This window comes from Enhydra lutris, unplaced genomic scaffold, assembly GCF_002288905.1.
Source record: "Enhydra lutris kenyoni isolate GAN:26980312 unplaced genomic scaffold, ASM228890v2 scaffoldscaffold12, whole genome shotgun sequence".
NCBI lineage: Eukaryota > Metazoa > Chordata > Mammalia > Carnivora > Mustelidae > Enhydra > Enhydra lutris.
The window spans coordinates 74,578,894-74,598,565 of record NW_019154096.1 but is presented as its reverse complement, the minus strand read 5'-3'; the positions used below and the strand labels follow the sequence as shown (position 1 = coordinate 74,598,565).

The window sequence follows — 19,672 nt, the reverse complement described above, 5'->3', positions numbered from 1 at the left end:
TGAAGAATAAAAAATTATGATTATCTGCATATATTCTGAAAACATTTAATACAATTTAATATCTGATACTGATTATATTTTTTGAAACACTATTTTTTTGGGGGGGATGGGCACAGCCAGCTGAGGCTTTATTTGGGACAAGACACTCGAGTTGGCTTATAGTTGGAGGCATGGACAAGATGGGGTACCCAGGGCAGTAGACTTCCCCAAGGGCAGGCTGAGGACTGGGGCTGAGTCTTAGGTGGGTCTCCTGTTCCTGACGCTCCCCTGCACAGCTCCTTCCCCCAAAAGCTCTAGGGCAGCCACGAGAGTAGGGAGGCGGGGCGGGACCACGGTGGTTGTTCACTTGGACAGGACATCAGATGACTCGGACACCAGCTTCCCGTCACGGGTGTCGATCTTCTTCACTACCACAGCTTTGGAGGAGCTGCTACCGCTGAAGGACCCAGCGGGGCCAAAGCTGGCCTGGAAGGAGCCCAGGCTATAGTTGAGGCCAGGGCTTGGGAGGCCCCCGTGGGCCCAGCTCAGGCCACATGAGTGGCTGCTGGTGGTCTTAGTATGGATACTCAGGTTCGGCCTCCCAGACTCCAGCCGGCTCTCCTTGCCCTCCAGCAGCTTGCGTAGGTGGCGATCTTAATGTTCAGAGCCAACGCAACATTCATGAGCTCCTGGCACTTGCGCAGATGCTGGGCCATGTCCTGCTTGGCTCGCAGCAGGGCGGCCTCCAGCTCGGCCACCTTGGCATTGGCGTCCTAATGGCCAGCTCCCCGCGCTGCTCCGCATCGGCGCTGGCCACCTCCAGGGCAGCCTCTGGTTTTGGAGGGCCTTGATCTCTGCCCGGAGTCGGCTGACGCTCGGGTTCAGCTCAGAAATCTCCATCTTCGTGCGACGGAGGACATCCCTGTGCTTCCCAGCCAATGTCTGCAGCTCCTCGTGCTTGATCTGGTACAGAGTCTCGGCCTCAGGCCGGCTATGGATGGCGAAGTCCTCATACTGGGCCTTGACCTCGGCGATGATGCCGTCCAGGCCCAGGGAGCAGCTGTACATGGATAGGACCACAGACATGTCTGAGATCTGGGACTGCAGCTCACGGATCTGAGGAAGCAGATGTCGTCGGTCAACCCTTCCAGGCAGGACTCGAGTTCTACCTTGTTCGTGTAAGCTTCGTCCACATCCTTCTTGATGAAGACATTCTCCATGTCTGCGCGCTCTTTGAGCTCCTCCTCGCACTGACTCCTGAAGTCCTCCGCCTCCGCCTCTGGCTTCAGCTTCTCCGGCCCAGGGTGTCCGCGGCCGCCGGAGGTTGCTGATGCCGCTCTCGAGCGTGTCTGGGTTGCTCTGCGCGGTCTTCTGCGGCTGCAGGAGGCTCTGCTTGGTCTCCCGAATTTTGTTCTGCTGCTCCAGGTGCCTCGCCATATCAGGGAAGGAGGCAGATTTGTTGCTGAGGGTCTTGATCTGCTCCTTCTCCTGGGTGCGCACAGCTTGGATGTTGGGATCCACTTCCAGCTTAAGGGGGCTCAGCAGGCTCTGGTTCACTGAGACGGCCGTGATGCCCCCCCACGCCCCCGGCCCTGCAGCCATAGCCCCCGACCACACTCATGCTGCTGTTCACGCCCCCCTGGAAGCTGCCGCCCAGCCGGGAGAAGGCGGACGAGCTGCTGAGGGAGCCAGGCCCGCTGGTGTAGGAGCGGCTGCTGCAGGCCCGGGGCCGGCGGTGGACATCTTGTAGGACTTCTAGGTCACCCTGACGGACATGGTGGAGGCCAGAGTGGAAGCTGGAGTGGAGGCGAGTAGGCTGAACCTGACAGAGGTTCTACAAGGAGCCGAGAAGCTGCTTCTAGTCGAAACACTGTTAATAGCCTCTCGGTAAGCTAGGAGTCGAGAGGGCACTCCGCTAAGAGGGTACAGGACGTCTACCCGAAGCTGTCAGCCAATATCTCATCGCCCACTAATGAAGCGCAAGAGGCCTTCCCTTGGAAGGAAGGTAGAAGACAGGAACCAGCGCTGTGCTGGAAACTGTAAGTCTCGATTGGAAAACACACACAGAAAAAGACAGGAATATCAGATGGGACTATTAGAAAGGAGAAGATGGAAGTGGCATTCTTTGCAGGTATTATACCTTCACTTTTTTAAAAGATTGTGTTTATTTCAAACATACAAGAGAGCGAGTGCAAGCATGCGCAGGGAGAGGGGCAGAGGGAGACGCAGACACCCTGCTGAGCAGGGAGACCAACGTGGGGCTCCGTCCCAAGACCCTGGGATCATGACCTGAGATGAAGGCAGACGTTTAACCGACTGAGCCACCAGGCACCCCAGTAATAGATCTTTTCACCAAGAGTCAATGGACTGACTTCTGGAGATCAAAAGAGAATCCAGTAAGCCTGTGCTTCTTAAACACACAACACACAATCTGATGCAACAGGTAAAGAACAGAGTTGGGTAGTTCTCAGAAAAGGGAGTATAAATGGCTCTTAAACATACGGAAAGAGATTGAGCCTCACTTGTAATCAGAGAAATCACATGAAAACCTCGTTGAGACATTGCTTTTCACCTATCAGACTGGCAAAGACTGAGAAGTTTAAAACCACCCTGTGATGGGGCGAGAGACTCTCTTGTTCCTGCTGTTGGGACATAGACTGATGCAGTCTTGATGAGAAGCAAGCTAGCCTCACCCACCCATGTTTCAGATGTCCGTACCCCTCGACCTATCAATCCGTCCCATATTTGGAATCGATCCTACAGAGAGACTCACATGTGGGTGGGTGAAATGCTATGTTTACAAAGTTGCTTACTGCTGCATTTTTTGGAAATAGTAAAATATCACAACATTTCAAGTGCCAATCAGCAGGGGATTAGTTAACTACGTCATGGAGTCCATACTATGATGGAGAACCTAGTCAAAGAGGAGGGTACTTTGCACAGTTACTAACATGGGGGTCATCTCCAAGTTACATGTGAAGCTAATGAAAGCAAGGCACAGAGCATCGTTACAACATGACAAGGAGAACACCGCGTGTTTGTTTGCACCTGTACAAAAGGCCTCCAAATGCCTGGCTGAGACGTGACGGAAATAGCCCACGCTATTTCCAGGGGTGAGGATGTAGGTGGGAGACTTTGTACAACTTCAAGCCTTTGGGCCACATGAATGTAACAATATTTTAAACTTAAATCAAAAGATGATTATACGAAAACAAACATCTTTTTGATGAACCATCATACTCATTAATGAGGTAAAGGACGTATTGGAATAAGATCCTATTCACAACAGTCACAAGCACGAAATAAAATCTTTAACAAGAAGTGCACAGGACTCGAAATGACAAAATATGTAATGGTGGCTCTCTGGGTGACAATACTGATCAAAATCCTCAACATGGACCCAACAGTTTCACTTCTAGGGGTTTATGCCCAGGAAATGTTCCCCGATGAAAACGAGGGTTAACTGGCGAGAATGTCTGGCCCAACCCAGCTCGTAAAGTAGCACAGTGGAAATCAGCTGCATGGGTAATGTTGGGAGTGAATCATGGGTTAAGTAAATTACACTAGATACATGCAGTGGACACAAAGTCTGGGCCTTGTCAGAGTCCCTAGGCAGTCTGCTCGTCTCTGTCTTCTGGGCTTCACGCCTTCCCCACGCAGTCACCCTCTCTTCCCAGCTCAGACAGAGTCCCACGAGGCGGGGCTTCCTGAGTGAATGGCGCTGCATTTCACAACAGCACAGTGAGTGTGGGGGAGTCAGCTCCTGATGGGGGTGACCCTCGACCTATTGGAAATCGGGCAGATACACCCCCATCGTGCTTCTCCCCTTGGGGAACTGTGTGGCCATCAGGTTCCTCCTTGCACCCCTTCTGGGGGAAGCTCCCGATGCCAGTGGAACGCGTCTGTGGCACGACCTGTGTGTCTCTCCGGAGCTCGTCCTGAAATTATTGCTGAAGTGCTGACTCATCACAGAGCTCTGCTTTGTGTTTTCTCTTGGATTTTTTTCTTTCTTTTCCTCACCATCTAGGCCCTCAGCCCGCACCTCCCAAATAAAGTCTCAGCCCTTCAATTCTTGCCTGAGGCTGTCTATTCTGGAAGATGTATGTGAAGACATTAGACACTAAGCCATTATTTAAAACGAGGTTGAAGACTCTACTGTTTATATGTATTTTTCATCTTCTCTATATTATGATAGGTTTTGACATCTTAAGAACATTCTGGCTGGGGAGAGACTGCTCCTCCCCAGGCTAGCAAATTCTTAGAGACTGGCAGATGACTCAGCTGGAGAATCCCCTTCCGTGCAAACTAAGTACTCCAGAGCCCCACCTCATCTTTCTGTCCAGCAGACCCCAGGAGGCACCACTCCCTGCTCTCATTATCCCAGGGCTAGGTACAGACAACCAGAGGACACCCCTGGAGCCCAGAGCCCGACAGAATTATTCAAACTAGCTAATCTAAGCTGCTTGTCCTGTCCTGTCTTCCTTTTCCCAAGGAGAATCTGCGTGCCATGCTGTGCCTCCTGATGCTAGGACCCGGTAGGATATTAAACTTGGCTTTCCTGAGCCTCTCCTGTGTCCTCTTGTGACTATACTTGACGGACCATCACCCAAGAGGACACTAAGCAAAGACTATCTTATGACACACAAAAACATTCATGTCGGGTGCGTAAAGAAAAGCGCGTTTATAAAACAATATGTTTCCATTCTTGTAAATAAACAAACATACAAGAAAACATTTGGAAGAAAAATATCAACATATTGATGGTAGCTAACGTTGGAGGTAAGATCGTGGGGATGTTTTTCTTTTTGTACTGTTACTTCTGAATGGTCTACATTTATTTAAAAATTTGTACTTGTTATCTATTGCTGCATTAAAAATGACCCCCTGGGGCACCTGGGTGGCTCAGTGGGTTAAGGCCACTGCCTTCGGCTCAGGTCATGATCTCAGGGTCCTGGGATCGAGCCCCGCATCGGGCTCTCTGCTCAGCGGGGAGCCTGCTTCCTCCTCTCTCTGCCTGCCTCTCTGCCTACTTGTGTTCTCTGTCAAGTAAATAAATAAAATCTTAAAAAAAAAAAAAAAAATGACCCCCAGACTTAGTGGGTTCAAACAGCTCCGTGGCGACCATTCTGCGGGTGAGCAGTTGAGGCCGGGCTCGGCTGGGTAGTTCTGCTGGTCTTGCCTGCCTGGGCCTGTGTGGCCCGCAGGAGCCTATCAGGTCTGGCTGTTGGTGTTGGTCTGCGGGGCCTCTCCCTCCAAGCGGTCTTTCATCGGCAGGCATCCGGCTGGGGCTTTTTTACATGACAGTGGCCTTCTAAGAGGGCAGATCTAGAAGCCAGAGGCCTCTTAAGGCCCATGCGCTGTGCTCACCCAACACCACTTCCTCCCGTCTATTGCTCAAAGTAAGTCACAAGGCCTGCGCAGACCTGAGGGTAGAGGAACACGCCCTCCTCTGGCTGGGAGAAGTGGTGAAGGGCCGGGGCGAGGAGGGAGCAGACAGGGATGGAGGGCATGATCGGAACCTCCTTGTAGACATGGACAAACGTGCGACCCCGGCATCCCAAAAACGTTTTCAAAGTTTCTTCTAGTCTGTGTACCTGTTTTGAGACAATAAACATAAGTAACACTTTCGTATCGATCATTTTGGGCAGGACTCAAGATTCTAATGGGACTTGAAAGGCAAATTTAAAAAAGTATTAAGTGAGTCCTAGGGCGGAGATATATATATATATGTATATATGTGTGTATATATATATATATATATATACACACACATATATATACATACATATATATATTTTTTTTTTTCCCCCAAAATCGATTGGCTCTTCCTTCTCCGTCGGTTTGAATTACTGAGATTTATAGCATACGTATCAGGGAAAGAAAACTTCTTTAATTTAGTTCCTGGCTGCCAGACAGATTGTCAGATTTGTGCTAGTGATTAAAAAATGGATTTCTCACAATTCTGCAATTAAAACCCTACCCACTTTCCATTCCTGATTATGTGATAGGATAGGAGACCTCTCTGAGTAGCTTCATATTATTAGATCAGCAAGAAGATGTCTAACATGACTCAGTGTTGTTCTTGAGAAATAATTAGCTACTCAAGTGGAACAGACCCCCACGGAATACAAGTCTATCTCTTTTATAACATTTAAATTTGGAGGCTTAATTATCCAGTGAAAAATAGTCATTTTAGCTCTTTAGTCCACTTGGCTATATATTGACATTATTAAAATGCTTTCCTGGTCTTTATGCAAATTGGCTTTTTTTTTTTTAAACCAATTTATCTCCTAGCAACCCAAAGTGAAATAAGCACTGAAAAATGACATCCCAAGAAGACTTTGGGCTCTTAATCCAAGCAAATTCCTCGGGTTATCTGTTGATTGTCTAAATGAAGAAATGGATTTGTGCCCACAGGTGTGTAGGACGCCGAGTCACTTCTTTCAACTCAACTTTTAAGCGGCTAATTCAATAGTCAAGTTCACACAAATAGATAGTTAAATCTACTGCATTTGGTCACCAGTTCCGAGATGTAAGTCTGCGCTCGGCTGAGAGAACCGACATGCACTTGAGACTTAGCCATGCCCTGGGTATGTGGAAAGTTTCTTCTCTCTCCGCCCGTCGGCTGTGGGGTGCAGGAAGCCACCTCTCCTCCCAGAGCTTAACTTCTTTCTCTGTGAAATGTGCATGATGGGGTGCCCAGGTGGCTCAGTTGGTTAAGTGTCTGCCTTCAGCTCAGGTCATGATCTCAGGGTCCCAGGATGAAGCCCCAATTGGCAGGGAACCTGCTTCTCCCTCTGCCCCTCCCCTCCCCCTGCTCATGCTCTCTCTCTCAAATAAATACACAAAATCCTTTTTAAAAAAATGTGCACCAAGTCTGTGCTCCAGGCTCAAGGCTGAGAAGGTAGAGTTAGACAACAGTATAAACGTGCTGTAGAGACAGCACAGAGATGCCAGCCATGGCTTCTTTCTTAGATGATGCAGCAGTCAAGATGGAGGCTATGGACCCCGCCATGACCCAGAGGGTACCGCCCCCTTACTGCCAGCCCACCTTCCTGGCCTGAGGCTGTGTCCCTTGGCTTCCTGATTCAGGTGCCTTATCATTAGAGGGCACTCAGACTCACTTCCTCCTGCCGGTCCCTTTACTCCCTCCCTGAGCAGGAGGGCTGGGCTCCCAGTGTGGGGAGATCCCTGCTTGCCCTGTAGAGCATGTGTCATCATGGCTTTGGGATTGAGGCTCAGGCTCCCACTCCTGCTGTTGTGGCTGTAGGCTCTCCCTGATGGGAGGACAGAGGGTACCCCTGTTGCCCCAAGACTCTGTTCGGCCAGTGGCACTCCCAGGGCTGCCGCTTTTCAGACACACTCACTTCTAGGAAAAAGGATGCATGAGCCTGGACAAGGTCAGAAGCCCACCACCTCCGGCCCCCAGCAAGAAATCACTTCCCTCACAGCATGGTATCTGTGGTGACTTGCTCACCTGTTCTTTTCCAGGACTCTTTGAGTGTGACAGAAGCCCCATTCGAACCCACAAGTTTAAGCAAAAAGATATTTAGGTTTAGGCAAGCCTTTCCGTGTTTTGGGTTGTGCCAGCTGGAGAAGGCACAGGTAGAGAAGAAGCAAGCTGCGGGGACTTGAGGCCGGTAACAGACCCCAGCTGCCTCTGCTGGAGAACCCAGGTGGACCTTGTGCCACAGCATGGTTCTCAATGCTTTCTACTCTGGGCCCAGATTGCCCTGGGGACTCTCTATCTCCTCGGTCTGCCTCTGCTGGTTGTTTCACTCTCTCTGACAGCAAGGGGGTTTTCTTCTGGGAACTGGATCCCTCCAAGCAGATAACCGTTCAGATCATGGAGGACTCTTCCCTTCCTGCTCCATCCAGCAAAGTCCCAGAGCAGGGCTCTGATTGGCCTGGCTGGATCATGTGACATCCCTGGACCAATAATAGTAGTTTAGGTGCTGAGGATTATGATTGGTCCAGGATGGGTCATTTGCCCACCCCTGATCAGAAGACCGGGTGTGAGGCTTCAAGGAGTGGTTGGGTGCCTTGTTCATCAGACATTGGCCAGGACCAACCCAAAGAGCTGGACAGACTTAAACCGGGGAAAGGAGGGTGTGGGGTCTTGATCTTTCCCTCTCAGAACGCTGCTGGACTATAAATTTAAAATTTCCCCTTTCTCCCTATCAATCTTCTAGCTCTATATATCAGTGATTTCTCTCCTCCGCCCTCTCTGCTTTTACTTCTAATTCACCAGGCACTGTGAGTTCGAAGGGCACTTATACCTCCTAAGCTGCATCTAGTTGGGTGTGTTTATGGTGTTCTAGGAAAACTCTCTTCCTCCATTCATCAGGCATGAATATAATATGGAGAAAAGTTTTGACAAAGGATACTACCACCAAAGAGCAAATGGAGAATTTTAAAATATTTTTCACACCTTAGGGCAATTGACATTTTAGATTCATGCTTTTGCTCTCCTTACTAGAAATAAGACTTTCACTTGCCTGACCTTAATGAATGTTAAGGGAATTCTTTCATTGCTCAAAGGCAAGTGCAATATGTAGGAAGCTCGTGGTAAAAACCAGGGGAACACTGACTGGTGTGAAACTGACACTCAAACATATCATCGTCCATGCCTAATAGAAAACATGTCTTTTTAGAATTGGATGTTCATTCACTCTTTCATTCAACTAATATTTGTTAAGTACCCAGAAGGTGCTTACTAAGTAGTGTTGACTAAGATCAACAACATTCCGGCTTTGAAGGAGCTTACTTGGAGTGGGGATATAGAAGATAGACAGGCATGAATGAAAAAAACAAGATCGTTCCAAGAGTGAATGTGGTAGAAATGTAATAAAGCAGAAATTAGCCAAGGAACCCTCACCGAGCAAGATCTTGACTTGGGTTCAAGACCTTGGGGTTGCATGTGTGGGAGCCCTGGGTGTGATGAGCTGGGGAGAAGCAGCTCAGGTAGAGGCAGGAACCAATTAGCGGTATTGGGAGACTAGAAGGGAGACCTGAGTGGCCGAGGTGTGGTGTGTGGGCAAAGGGAGAGAGGGGGTGGGTCAGAAAAGGATTGTATTTGTAGAATCATGGGCCACGGTGAAGAGTGGGGATTCTGAGTCAGTGCAACAGGAAGCTGTGAGCAGGGGGAGATGCTTGAGGTTTCAGTTGTTGGAAGATCCTCCTTGCTTTCATGAGTGCAGGTGAGAACTGAGCGCGGTCCGGCTGCAGGTGGAAGTAGAGGAGCATCTAGAGGTTGAACAGCCACTTCTTGTTGATGGAGAGGATAAGCAGGATGAAGAATGGGAGGAGATGGAGGTCATGGCACCCCTCCTTCCCTCCTGGCTGCTCAGGAAAAGCTGAGCCCATTGGCCGCTGAGTAAGCCCGTAGCCAAACTTGGCTGCCTGTGGCAAACGGAGATTTCTCTGTCACTGACAGTACCTGAGTTCTGTCTGTGTTATCTTGGGGAAAAAAGAAATCCAGGTCAGAGAATGACATAAAATTTGGTTTGGTTACATGAAGACAACTGAATTCCAGTTGAAATGTCATTTCTGTGCCAGCAAACAAACTCCACTCCATCACTGTCCTTGTGGGACCTGGGGATTTATTTTCACCATCCGTAGTAGTCAAGTTGAGCTAAAACAGAATTCGGTTTGGATGTGAATTTCAGTTAAGCAGCTTCAAAGCCCACGGGTTTGGAAGCATGTATTAGCAGCTTTCAGAATAGCATCCCGTCCTCACCTGATGATGTTAGCGCCTTGCAAAAAACCACGTTACCACCCATAACTCACAAAAACTGTGTGGATTCTCTGGGAAAGCACTCCTCTCCCTGCAGGACCCTGTGTCAGGAGAGCGTCACCCTCCACTGGCACTGGGACTGTCCCGCGAACTTGATTACTTAAAAAATTGGGGTGGGCAACTGCGTTTGATGGTAAATGACCACTACGGATAGCAGCGCATATCCTGTGTCATCTGTTTGTCTCAGCGGCTCTGCAAGGGTCACAGAGGCTTGTGCCTTGCGTCCCTCTTTCTCCTCTCTGCTCAAATTCCCCTAAATCAAAACAGCCCACACTCCTTCCAGTTAACTTGTACAGGCTACACATTCTTCCGCCAAAGAGCTGGATTGGGAAAGGAAGTGGATTTGTGCAGGGCACAGAGTCAAAGGAAATAACATGAGAAAATCCTTCTGTTATGATTTCAAGTAAAAAGAGCAGGATGCAAAATTGTCTATACGATATGGTAGGACTGTATTCAACATGTGCATGTGCCCAGAAAAAAAAGACTTGGAGGAAATATTCCACAGTCTTAACTACAGTTGATTGGGGGATGACAGGATGATGGGTGATGTTTTTGCTCTGAATTTTTAACATCTTTCCATGATTTAAAACAATGAATATTTGTAGTAGATATTTCTTGTTTTGTCTGTTCAGAAGAAACTAGAAAACTTCTTTCTCTGCTTCAGCCCTGTGCCTCTGCTGGGGGCTGCCCATCACTGCCCCTCACTGCTCTGAGTTGAAGGGATGGAGATATTTTTGACCCAAATAGAGCCAGTAATTCTACCCAATCCCTGACCCCAGCTCAGGAATGGGCATAGGACTCAAGCCAGGTTATACGATGTTCTAGTAAATGCAGGAGCAAGGCAGGCAAGAGAGTCAAAGAGTTACCCCACGTGAGGAAGACACAGCACAACATTGCCGGCTTTGAAGATGGAAGGCGTGTAAGCAGCTTCTGGAAGTCTGGAAAGTCAAGAAAATGGATTCACTGAGGAACCTCCAACACCCTGACTTCAGCTCAGGGACTTCTCCGCCCCAGAACTGTAAGATAATACACGTGTTTTGTTTTCAGGCACTAAGTTTGTGGTCATTTGTTGCAACAAGCAGTAAGAAACTCATACAGAGGGAGAGAGGCCAACTCTAGATGTGGCGTGTTGAGCTTGGCCAAGACGTTAAGGCACAGCTGCAAGCTGACTGCTGAGTCCACCTTGGGGACATCTGGGGGGAGCCCTCCAGTCCCACGGCAGCCAGTGGATACTGTTGGTTATGGTGCTCCAAGCACATATCTCAGTTCTGTGGGTACTCACGGGGCCCCTGGGATTACTGGGGAAGTTGGGGGGAGAGGCAGTCCCTCTGGGGTGGCACAAGTGGGCCATCTTCTAACCATGGCCTGTGGGAACAGGGCATCTGGGGGCAGAGGGGGCCAGCTGTGTGGGAGCATCAGAGCACAGGAGGCCAGCTGAAGGGGCAGGTACTGGGCACCCCACTGACATCTTGGGCCCCAGGGGTCTTCCGGGAAGGCCAATGCTAAGTTGTCCTCCCACCACCCCTTTTCTATCTCATGGATAGCTGAGTTAAAACCAGTCAAGGTGAGGGGTACCTACGGGGCTCAGTCTGTTGTTGAGCATGTGACTCTTGGTTTCAGCTCAAGTCATGATTTCGGGGTTGTGGGATCAAACCCCATGTTGGGTGTAGAGATAAATACTCATAATTTCACATACAGCAAAGTTTCTCTAATGTGCAATTAATAGAGACTAGGAATTCTAAAAAGAAAAAAAAGAAACTAGGAATTCTGATTACTCAAGAAATGTCTAATTTGACATTATTCCATAGGATAAAGTATGTGAGAATTTTTATGACAAGGGTATAATTAGTGATTTTGATGAAATTAAGTCAGAAATATAAATTTTATGGAATAAGTGTATAATTTATGAATTATGGATTTCACCTATGCATTACTGACCCATCAGTAAAATATGTGTATACATTCACAATAATAATTAAATTTGACCATCTTTGATATTTTGGCCAATTTTCTGTCATGTAAAAACTAGAGTCAAACATATTTTTACATATTTTATTTATTTTAATTTGTTAATATTTAACATACATCTACATTTTTAACATATTTAATCATTTTTAACTTGTTCTTATGAAGTTGTTTAAGTTAAGTGTAATTGCTTGAGTGGCATTTACTTGGCATTCCCATTTCAAGTCTTAGAGAAGTTGTAGGTCAGATTTGATATATGCTTGATCAAACTGTTCCCTTTTTGGGCAGATCTAGAAAGCACCCTTTATATGCTTGCTTAATTATTCTGAAGAATGCACCACTAGCTAACTTGAGACCATGCGTCCCAGTAAAGTCAAATTATGAGCTATACATGCGATGCTTCTAACCTTCTGCCAAAAAATTTGGGGCCATACACTTTTTGTTTACTGTGTTTGATGCCATTTTCATAGACTTATTCTCAACAAGCTTTTAACATCTTTAGATATAATCTCTACACCCAATGTGGGGCTTGAATTTATGACCCTGAGGTCAAGGGTCACATGCTCCACTCACTGAGCCAGCCAGGTGCCCCCTTAGCAAGCTTTTAAATCAATGCCACAAATTGAAAGTCATTTTTCCAGTTCTTAAATAAAAAACTACTAGGTATAACAACAGTGCAATAAGTTCTTGTTTTCTTCTTCAACAATACATAGAATCAATGTTTGCTGTTCAACGTGACTTTCGTCAGTGATACATCTAGTTGCATTGAGTAATGTTTATTTATGGTTTTGTTGTATGTAGGATTGATTCTCTCACTTTCTTACCTACTGAATTAATCATCTCATTTTGAATTATTCCATCCTGAGTAGTGATTATTTTATGACTTTTATCCATCTAAATTTTTGGCCAACCTAACCTAAAAATTGGGATTATTTCTATTAAACCTGGAACATTTTGATTGCTTTCTGTAAATATTGGGGTTTCAGTACCGTAAAAAGCACCATAACTCTCGGATAAATACTGAGCTCGGAATATATCATTTCAGAACATCACAATAGTGTTGTAGACTGGCATGTACTTGTCATTGTTAAATACTGTTAGCGGAGTGCTCTTTATTCACCATTCTTAAATTTTTAGTACTTGCATGTGTGTACTTTTTTCTTATATGTGCCAATGACATTTTGTGTTATTTTGATAAAAAAAATCCAAATGTTTCTGGCTACAAATAACATCTTTGGCCAAAGCTGATCTCGAAAGTCGGCTGTGAATTACATAACACATGTAACAAAATACTTTGTCTTTCACTTTGGATTACCAAAACCGGCTTTTAGAGGTTCCTTCTCCATTTGAAAGAATGTTAGTATAAAGTGAAATACTTCCTTTTCTGCCATGCTTGTGCTCATCCAATGAAAAATTGGATTCGCTAATTTGAATCGGATTGTGTTTTGTTAGAAACATTCTCGTGCTGTCAAAGAGCGTTTGACGCCATTTTTAGGATTGTCCTACCATAAATGAGTGAAGCTCCAGAGACTTCTCTTTCGTATCCAATTTGCTAATTTCATGAATGGATTTTTCTTCATCTTCCAACGGACAGGCCAGAGTTGCACTTGCTGCTTCTGAGTTATGAATTTGTCATGAACAATCCTCTTTTTCATTCTCACCGCTTTGATCAGTAATTAAATCTTCATGTAGTGGGGAATATGAGATCCCAGGGATTTCCTCTGACCTCTTGAAGTTGTGAATTTGATTAGAATAATTTTCTCCCTCATTTTCATTGTTTTGATCAGTAATTAAAACTTCATTAAATATAGGATTTCTAATGTCTTACTAGCAAATTTTATGTGGGTCGTGCCTGACAGAGACTTCTCATTTTGTTTCTAGCTTTAAAAAATTTATGCAAATCACTTATTTGAAGGTATTCTGTTTCTTTTTTCTTTTCCTTTTTTTCTTGTCTGAGCTCTACATTCTATTTTTGATTCTCATCATGATCTTGCCTTATATTTGCTCTCAGTGATTTAAAGATTTAAAATAGAATGTAACTGTGTCTAAAGTAAATACAATTCAAATATTTTTATATCAAAAAACAAATGAGAGCTAATGTGACCCCTCCAAAAATCAACGTTATTTTTCATGTTTTTAAAAGCTACTTTCTTTTAAAATATTACTATCCATGAAATTTAAAAGGAAAAAGAAAAGAAAACATCGTTAATGGTATAAAAACTGAAACCATTTTTTAAGAGATGAATTTCTCTGAAATCTTGAAAGTCAGGCTAATCCCATTAAGTAGTTGACAAAAATAGGACTACTTTCAGTTGTAGTGTTTCCAGTCCATCCAGTTGTAACCACGGGAGCTGGTACCATGCTTCATGCCTGTCATATCTAGATCCACATGTATGCAAATTTTAGAGCAATATGAATTATTTAACTACTGCTAAGTGTTCTTTAGTACATCTGGGCCACAAATTGGAATACAAAGAGAAGCAAGAAAATGGACTCTCAGTATCACAAAGAATGCTTCACTATGCGAAAATCTCTTCTGTTCATCCTTTCTGGGAGGATGGATTTGACAAGGGAATTAATTAGTCATTTATCTTACCTAAGCACTTCTGCTGCTCAGATCCTCCCCTATTTTGAAGCTCTGTCTATTTCTGACATCCAGAGGCACAACCCACAAGACTTCACGGCATTTGGGCTCAGGTACTTTTTGTTTCGAGGACGTAAGGCAAGAGCCATACAGAAGTGTTTCCCTAGAGCCTGAGCTGTTTTCACCTGAGCAAATGTTTGGAGCTCGAGGACAGGACAGCGGCGCCTGTGTGTTCTCTGAACTATCACTGTGTGTGTGTGTGTGCGTGTGTATGTGTGTGTGTGTGTTGGGGGGGGGATGTGCAGACCCCTCAGAAGTCTGGAATCCAGAACTAAGGTCTTCTATCCACTGATCCAAACTAAACTCCTTTTTTTTTTTTTTTTTAAGATTTTATTTCTAAGTAATCTCTGTACCCATGGTGGGAATTGAACCTACAACCCCCAAATCAAGAGTCTCATGCTACCTGTTGAGCCAGCCAGGCGCCCCTAAACTGAACTATTTTTTGAGTAGCTCCCAGGTTCCAGGTTCTGTGCCAGATGCTGGAGTCACAAGGTAGGGGCACTGAGAGTCCTTTGGGGGGTGGGGAAGAAAACTGGAAAGGTGTGTGGACAGGGCACCAGTGGGGCTGCTCTTGAAGAGCGAGAGAGCACCAGGGAGAGAAGAGGGAGAAAGAGCATGTAGAGGCTATAGTCTGTGCACACACAGATCGACAAAGAGCTGTGACATCTGGGAGTCAGGACAGCTGGAGGACTGTGCTCCAGGAAGCCAGGGACACACACCCCTCCTGAGAGGTCTGATGCCTAGTTTTGTGGGGCCTTGTTGCCTGGGAAGAAATTGGTACTTCATCCTACAGGCATCAGCCTGATGTGAGCAAATGTGTCGTGTGGGGCAGGGAAACCTCTCTTCTGCCTTCTTAGAGCAGTGGTGGGGACCTGCAAATTAAACCAACAAAAGACAGACTAGCAGGAGAGGAAACCAGGTTAAATGACACAACAGCACGGGAATGCTCAAAAAACGTGAGTCAGGAAGTGGTCAGAATCCCAGGCTTCTGTCCCATTCTGTAGGGGATGGGGAGGGCAGGGAGGCACTTCTGAGAAAACGAATGCCTTCTCAGAAGATGGGAGAGAGGGCACTGATGGAAAAGCCAGTGACATCTTGGAAAGGAAGCTGGCCCCTTAAGAGGATAGATGGGAGATGTGATATTCAGGTGCCAAAGCCTGTTGGGGTTCAGATTAGAGGTGAGGTGGGGAGGGATATATGCACATTGAGTTCTTTGGGGAGGCTCCACTTTCAGATGTTGTAGAGATTTCAGGAACACAAATGCCTTCAGCTCAAGGTGATTTTACAGTAGCTTATTCTGCGCCCCTTCAATAGTGTGCAGATGCCCTCGAAATGAGGGAGAATAGAGAAAGGAAGCCCCCTGGGAGACCATGGAGGAGTCCAGGCAAGAGAGCCTGGCTGAGACCAAGGCCAGTGCTCCTTACAGTTTAACACGCACACTACACATCTGGGGGTCTGGTTAAAATACAGGATCTGGGGCGCCTGGGTGGCTCAGTGGGTTAAGCCGCTGCCTTCGGCTCAGGTCATGATCTCAGGGTCCTGGGATCGAGCCCCGCATCGGGCTCTCTGCTCAGCGGGAAGCCTGCTTCCTCCTCTCTCTCTGCCTGCCTCTCTGCCTACTTGTGATCTCTCTCTGTCAAATAAGTAAATAAAATCTTAAAAAAAAAAAAAACAACACAGGATCTGATTCAGAAGCTCTGGGTTGGGGCCTGGAATTCTGCATTTCTCCTGAGCTCCCAGATGCTGCTGATGCTTTGGTCCATGGACCACACTGGACAACGGAAGGCTTTGACCAAAGCAGGAGGCAGAGCTGAGAGCAGAGGGGAAGGTTCTTGACTTTGGCTGCACAATACCATCATCTGCCCGTACCCAGAGCCTTCACCTTCGAGTCTTTGGAGACTCTGAGCTCAGAGTCTTGTAAGGCTGCCCAGGTGATTCAAACTGCAAGCAGGGTTGGGGGCAGGTCTCAGAGCCAGTGGCAGGGGAACTCAGAGCTTCCTAAAGCCGAGTCACTCGGGATCACTATCCGGATGTCTGAGCTGACCCTGGCATGGTGGCTGGGAATAGCTTTGGGGAGCTGAAGGACAAGCAGGAGACACACCTGGCCGGACAGAAGTGATGACCATTTTCCTCTCCATCTTCTTTGTTGTTTTCCGTTGTGCTGTCTTCCTTGGAAACGGTCTTCAGTCTTCGTGGATCTCAGTTCTCAGAGTCAGAAAGCAAAAGGGAAAATCTGCTCTTGTTTACCACAACTGGGTAAATAGTCTTGAACCCTGGGCCGAAACTGCCATCCACACAAGACGGAAGACAGAGCGAGGCAAAAAAGGAGTGTGAAAAAAGCCCATTGTTTTCTTTTGTTTCACAGAATGCCAATTGCTTTTTCTAATTACAAAAATTACACAGGCTCCTTGTAAAAACTTTCAAACATGATGATAGGTAAAACCAGAAAGGGCCAGGCGCCAGCATCAAGTTGTTTTATCTTAATTTCCATTACAAAAAAACCCCACAACCTGAAAGCACAGCCCCAGAGCACGCACACAGTTGGAAGGAGAGCAGCCTTCCCGTCAAGCTCTGCTCACATCAGCCATTTGCTTTTTGACTTCCAAACTTTCGAAATGTGCAGTTGCTCTCATCTCCTCACCTGGAGTGATCACTGCTTAATGGTAGTGATTAACCCTCCCGCTCAGAAGGCAGCTGGTTATTAAATAACAAGCTCCTGCCACATTATCCTTCTCCAAAACAATGAGCTCCCAAGCCCCAGTGTTCTCCTCCCTCCAGTCAGGCCCTGGCTGCCCGGGCAGGTGGCACCAACAGTCTCCCCAGGGGCGGGCGGGCACCAGACCCCACCACCGGCTTCTCTCACTCGGGGCTGAAGGGTACTTGCTGTAACAAGACTATTTCCAGCAATTCAACTCGCTGCTTCTGATTCAAAGCCCACAAGTCTGCGCTGATGATGAAATGTGAAGTCGTAACTCTGTGAATGGCGTTAATGAAATAAAATAGAGATTATTTTAAAAATATTGTATTGGCACCACCGTGGGACATCTGGGGAAGATATTAAAATTCTGTGAATTCTTGAAGGTGCCAGAGGAAGGGAGGGAAGGCGGGCAGGACTGCAGAACGAGGCAACAGGCTTCTCCCCCTAGAGACGGAGAAAGATGGGGGACCAGCGTCCATGCGGGGCTCAGGCGCGCACACCTGTAAGAGGCCTGTCCATTCCACCAGAACTAAGGAGGAGATGGATCCTTTTGAAAGTACCTGTTGCAAAGGGCTTGCAGTGAATGAATGAAGGGGGGAAGGAATGAGGCCTGGGTGATACTTTAGCAAGAGAGTAACCGGGTGGGGTGATGGTGAACATTACCACAGGAGCCTAGAGGTGGAATATTCTAGCCAGAGAGAAATCTTCCCATTTTCTCATCTTGTTTTATTTCCCTCCATAAGGTCAGGAGGAAAATTACATCAATTGAGATAATTTAAGGTTAAACCCTTTTATTTCTCCGTAACCCCTCTCTAGAGCCCCTTGTTTCCTCTGGTGCAACTCAGTCCATTCAACTCCACCGTGTGTCCGAGCTCCCTGGCTGACAAGCAAGATCGCTGCTCAGGAAGAGGCTGCCTGCGGTGACGACGCGAATTTTCAAGTTAAGTCCAGTTTCCCACAACATATACCCTTTTGCAAGGGGCCCTCTTTCCCTTTTGATTAATGGTGCCATTTTAATAATATTTTTATTTATTTATTTGACAGAGATCACAAGTAGGCAGAGAGGCAGAGAGGAGGAAGCAGGCTCCCCGCTGAGCAGAGAGCCCGATGCAGGGCTCCATCCCAGGACCCTGGAATCATGACCTGAGCCGAAGGCAGAGGCTTTAACCCACTGAGCCACCCAGGCGCCCCTAATGGTGCCATTTTGCTTGGAGGAGCTGATCCCAGATTCAGGGTCTGGCAAACCTCACGTTCTGTTGAATGGGTTTCACCTTCTAGGTGCTCTCCATGTACCCTTCAGAATGTTCCGTGGGAGCTCAGGTCTATGAAATGGCTCCCACGTAGCCGTTTCTCATCTTTCTGAGCCACTGCCTCCCATCTGAAGTGTCAGCGAATCAATTCAAGCCACCACCCAGCAATGCTGATTTTTAAAATAAGTTGGGGTCAAAATGTGATAGAGTATATCCCTGATGGGAAATGGGAAAGGGCTGCATATTTTTAGACCCATTCTTATCAACCACAGTTGCCTGCGTGATTCAGATAGAAATAGGGTCTCCTGCCACCCAGATGAGCCAGGTAGTTCAGGCTGTGAACTTTGGTACAGGCTGGTAGGCACTGATTGTGGAGGAGTCGCACGGTAGTCATCAGGTAATAACCAAATATGTTGCAAAAATTACTCCCATCAGAAGTCTTGATCTCTTAGTATTTGTGATGCTCAGAAACTCACAATGAAAGCTCTCCAAATATGTTGCTAAGTGAATAATGCAAGGTTCAGAGCAATGTATATGCTGCTATCTATGATTAAGGTAGAAGGAGAAGGTATATTTGTATTAAGGAGAAGGTATATTTGTATTAGCCTTAAGTGCTTTAAAGTCTCTGGATGGAGAAAGAAAAAAAACACAAATAAAAATTTAGTAATCCTGGTCCCCTGTTGGGAGAGAAGGGGAAATTAACATCATTTTAGGATTTTTCAGTGTTTGAACCATATGAATGAATAATCTGGCAAAAAAAAAAAAAGTCAAATAATTAATTTTAAAAACCATGGATTTTCATGTTTTTTTCATACCATGGATTGGGGATTAAGGGCTAAGTGAAGGAAGGCTATGTTTAGATGCCCTACCTGTTTCTAACTTTAACTGGAGAGAAGGAACACTTTGAGCAAAAATAAGGGTTGATGTATTTGCCATCTCTCATGAGCAACTTGAGGATAGCACTTGACTATCCAGCCTGAGGTCATGGAAGAAGCCTGATCACTTGGAAGTTTGCTGGCCAGTCGATGAAGTGCATAGCACAAGGCCCCAGTGTGCACTTAAAAATAGTTAAATAAGGGGTGCCTGAATGGCTCAGTTGGTTAGGTGTTTGCCTTCAACTCAGGTCATGATCCTGGAGTCCCAGGATCGAGTCCTGCCTGGGGCTCTCTTCTTCTTCTTCTTCTTCCTCCTCCTCCTCTTCTTCTTCTTCTTCTTCTTCTTCTTCTTCTTCTTCTTCTTCTTCTTCTTCTTCCTTCTTCTTCTTCTTCTTCTTCTTCTTCTTCTTCTTCTTCTTCTTCAGATTTTATTTATTTATTTGACACACAGAGAGAGATCACAAG

The 19,672-nt window shown here is 46.4% G+C and overlaps 1 pseudogene; it reads right to left on the bottom strand.

Moving 5' to 3' along the window:
* Positions 1 to 342: 342 nt before the first annotated feature.
* LOC111145320 lies at positions 343 to 1,773 on the bottom strand (annotated as a pseudogene).
* Between the last annotated feature and the right edge of the window lie 17,899 nt (positions 1,774 to 19,672).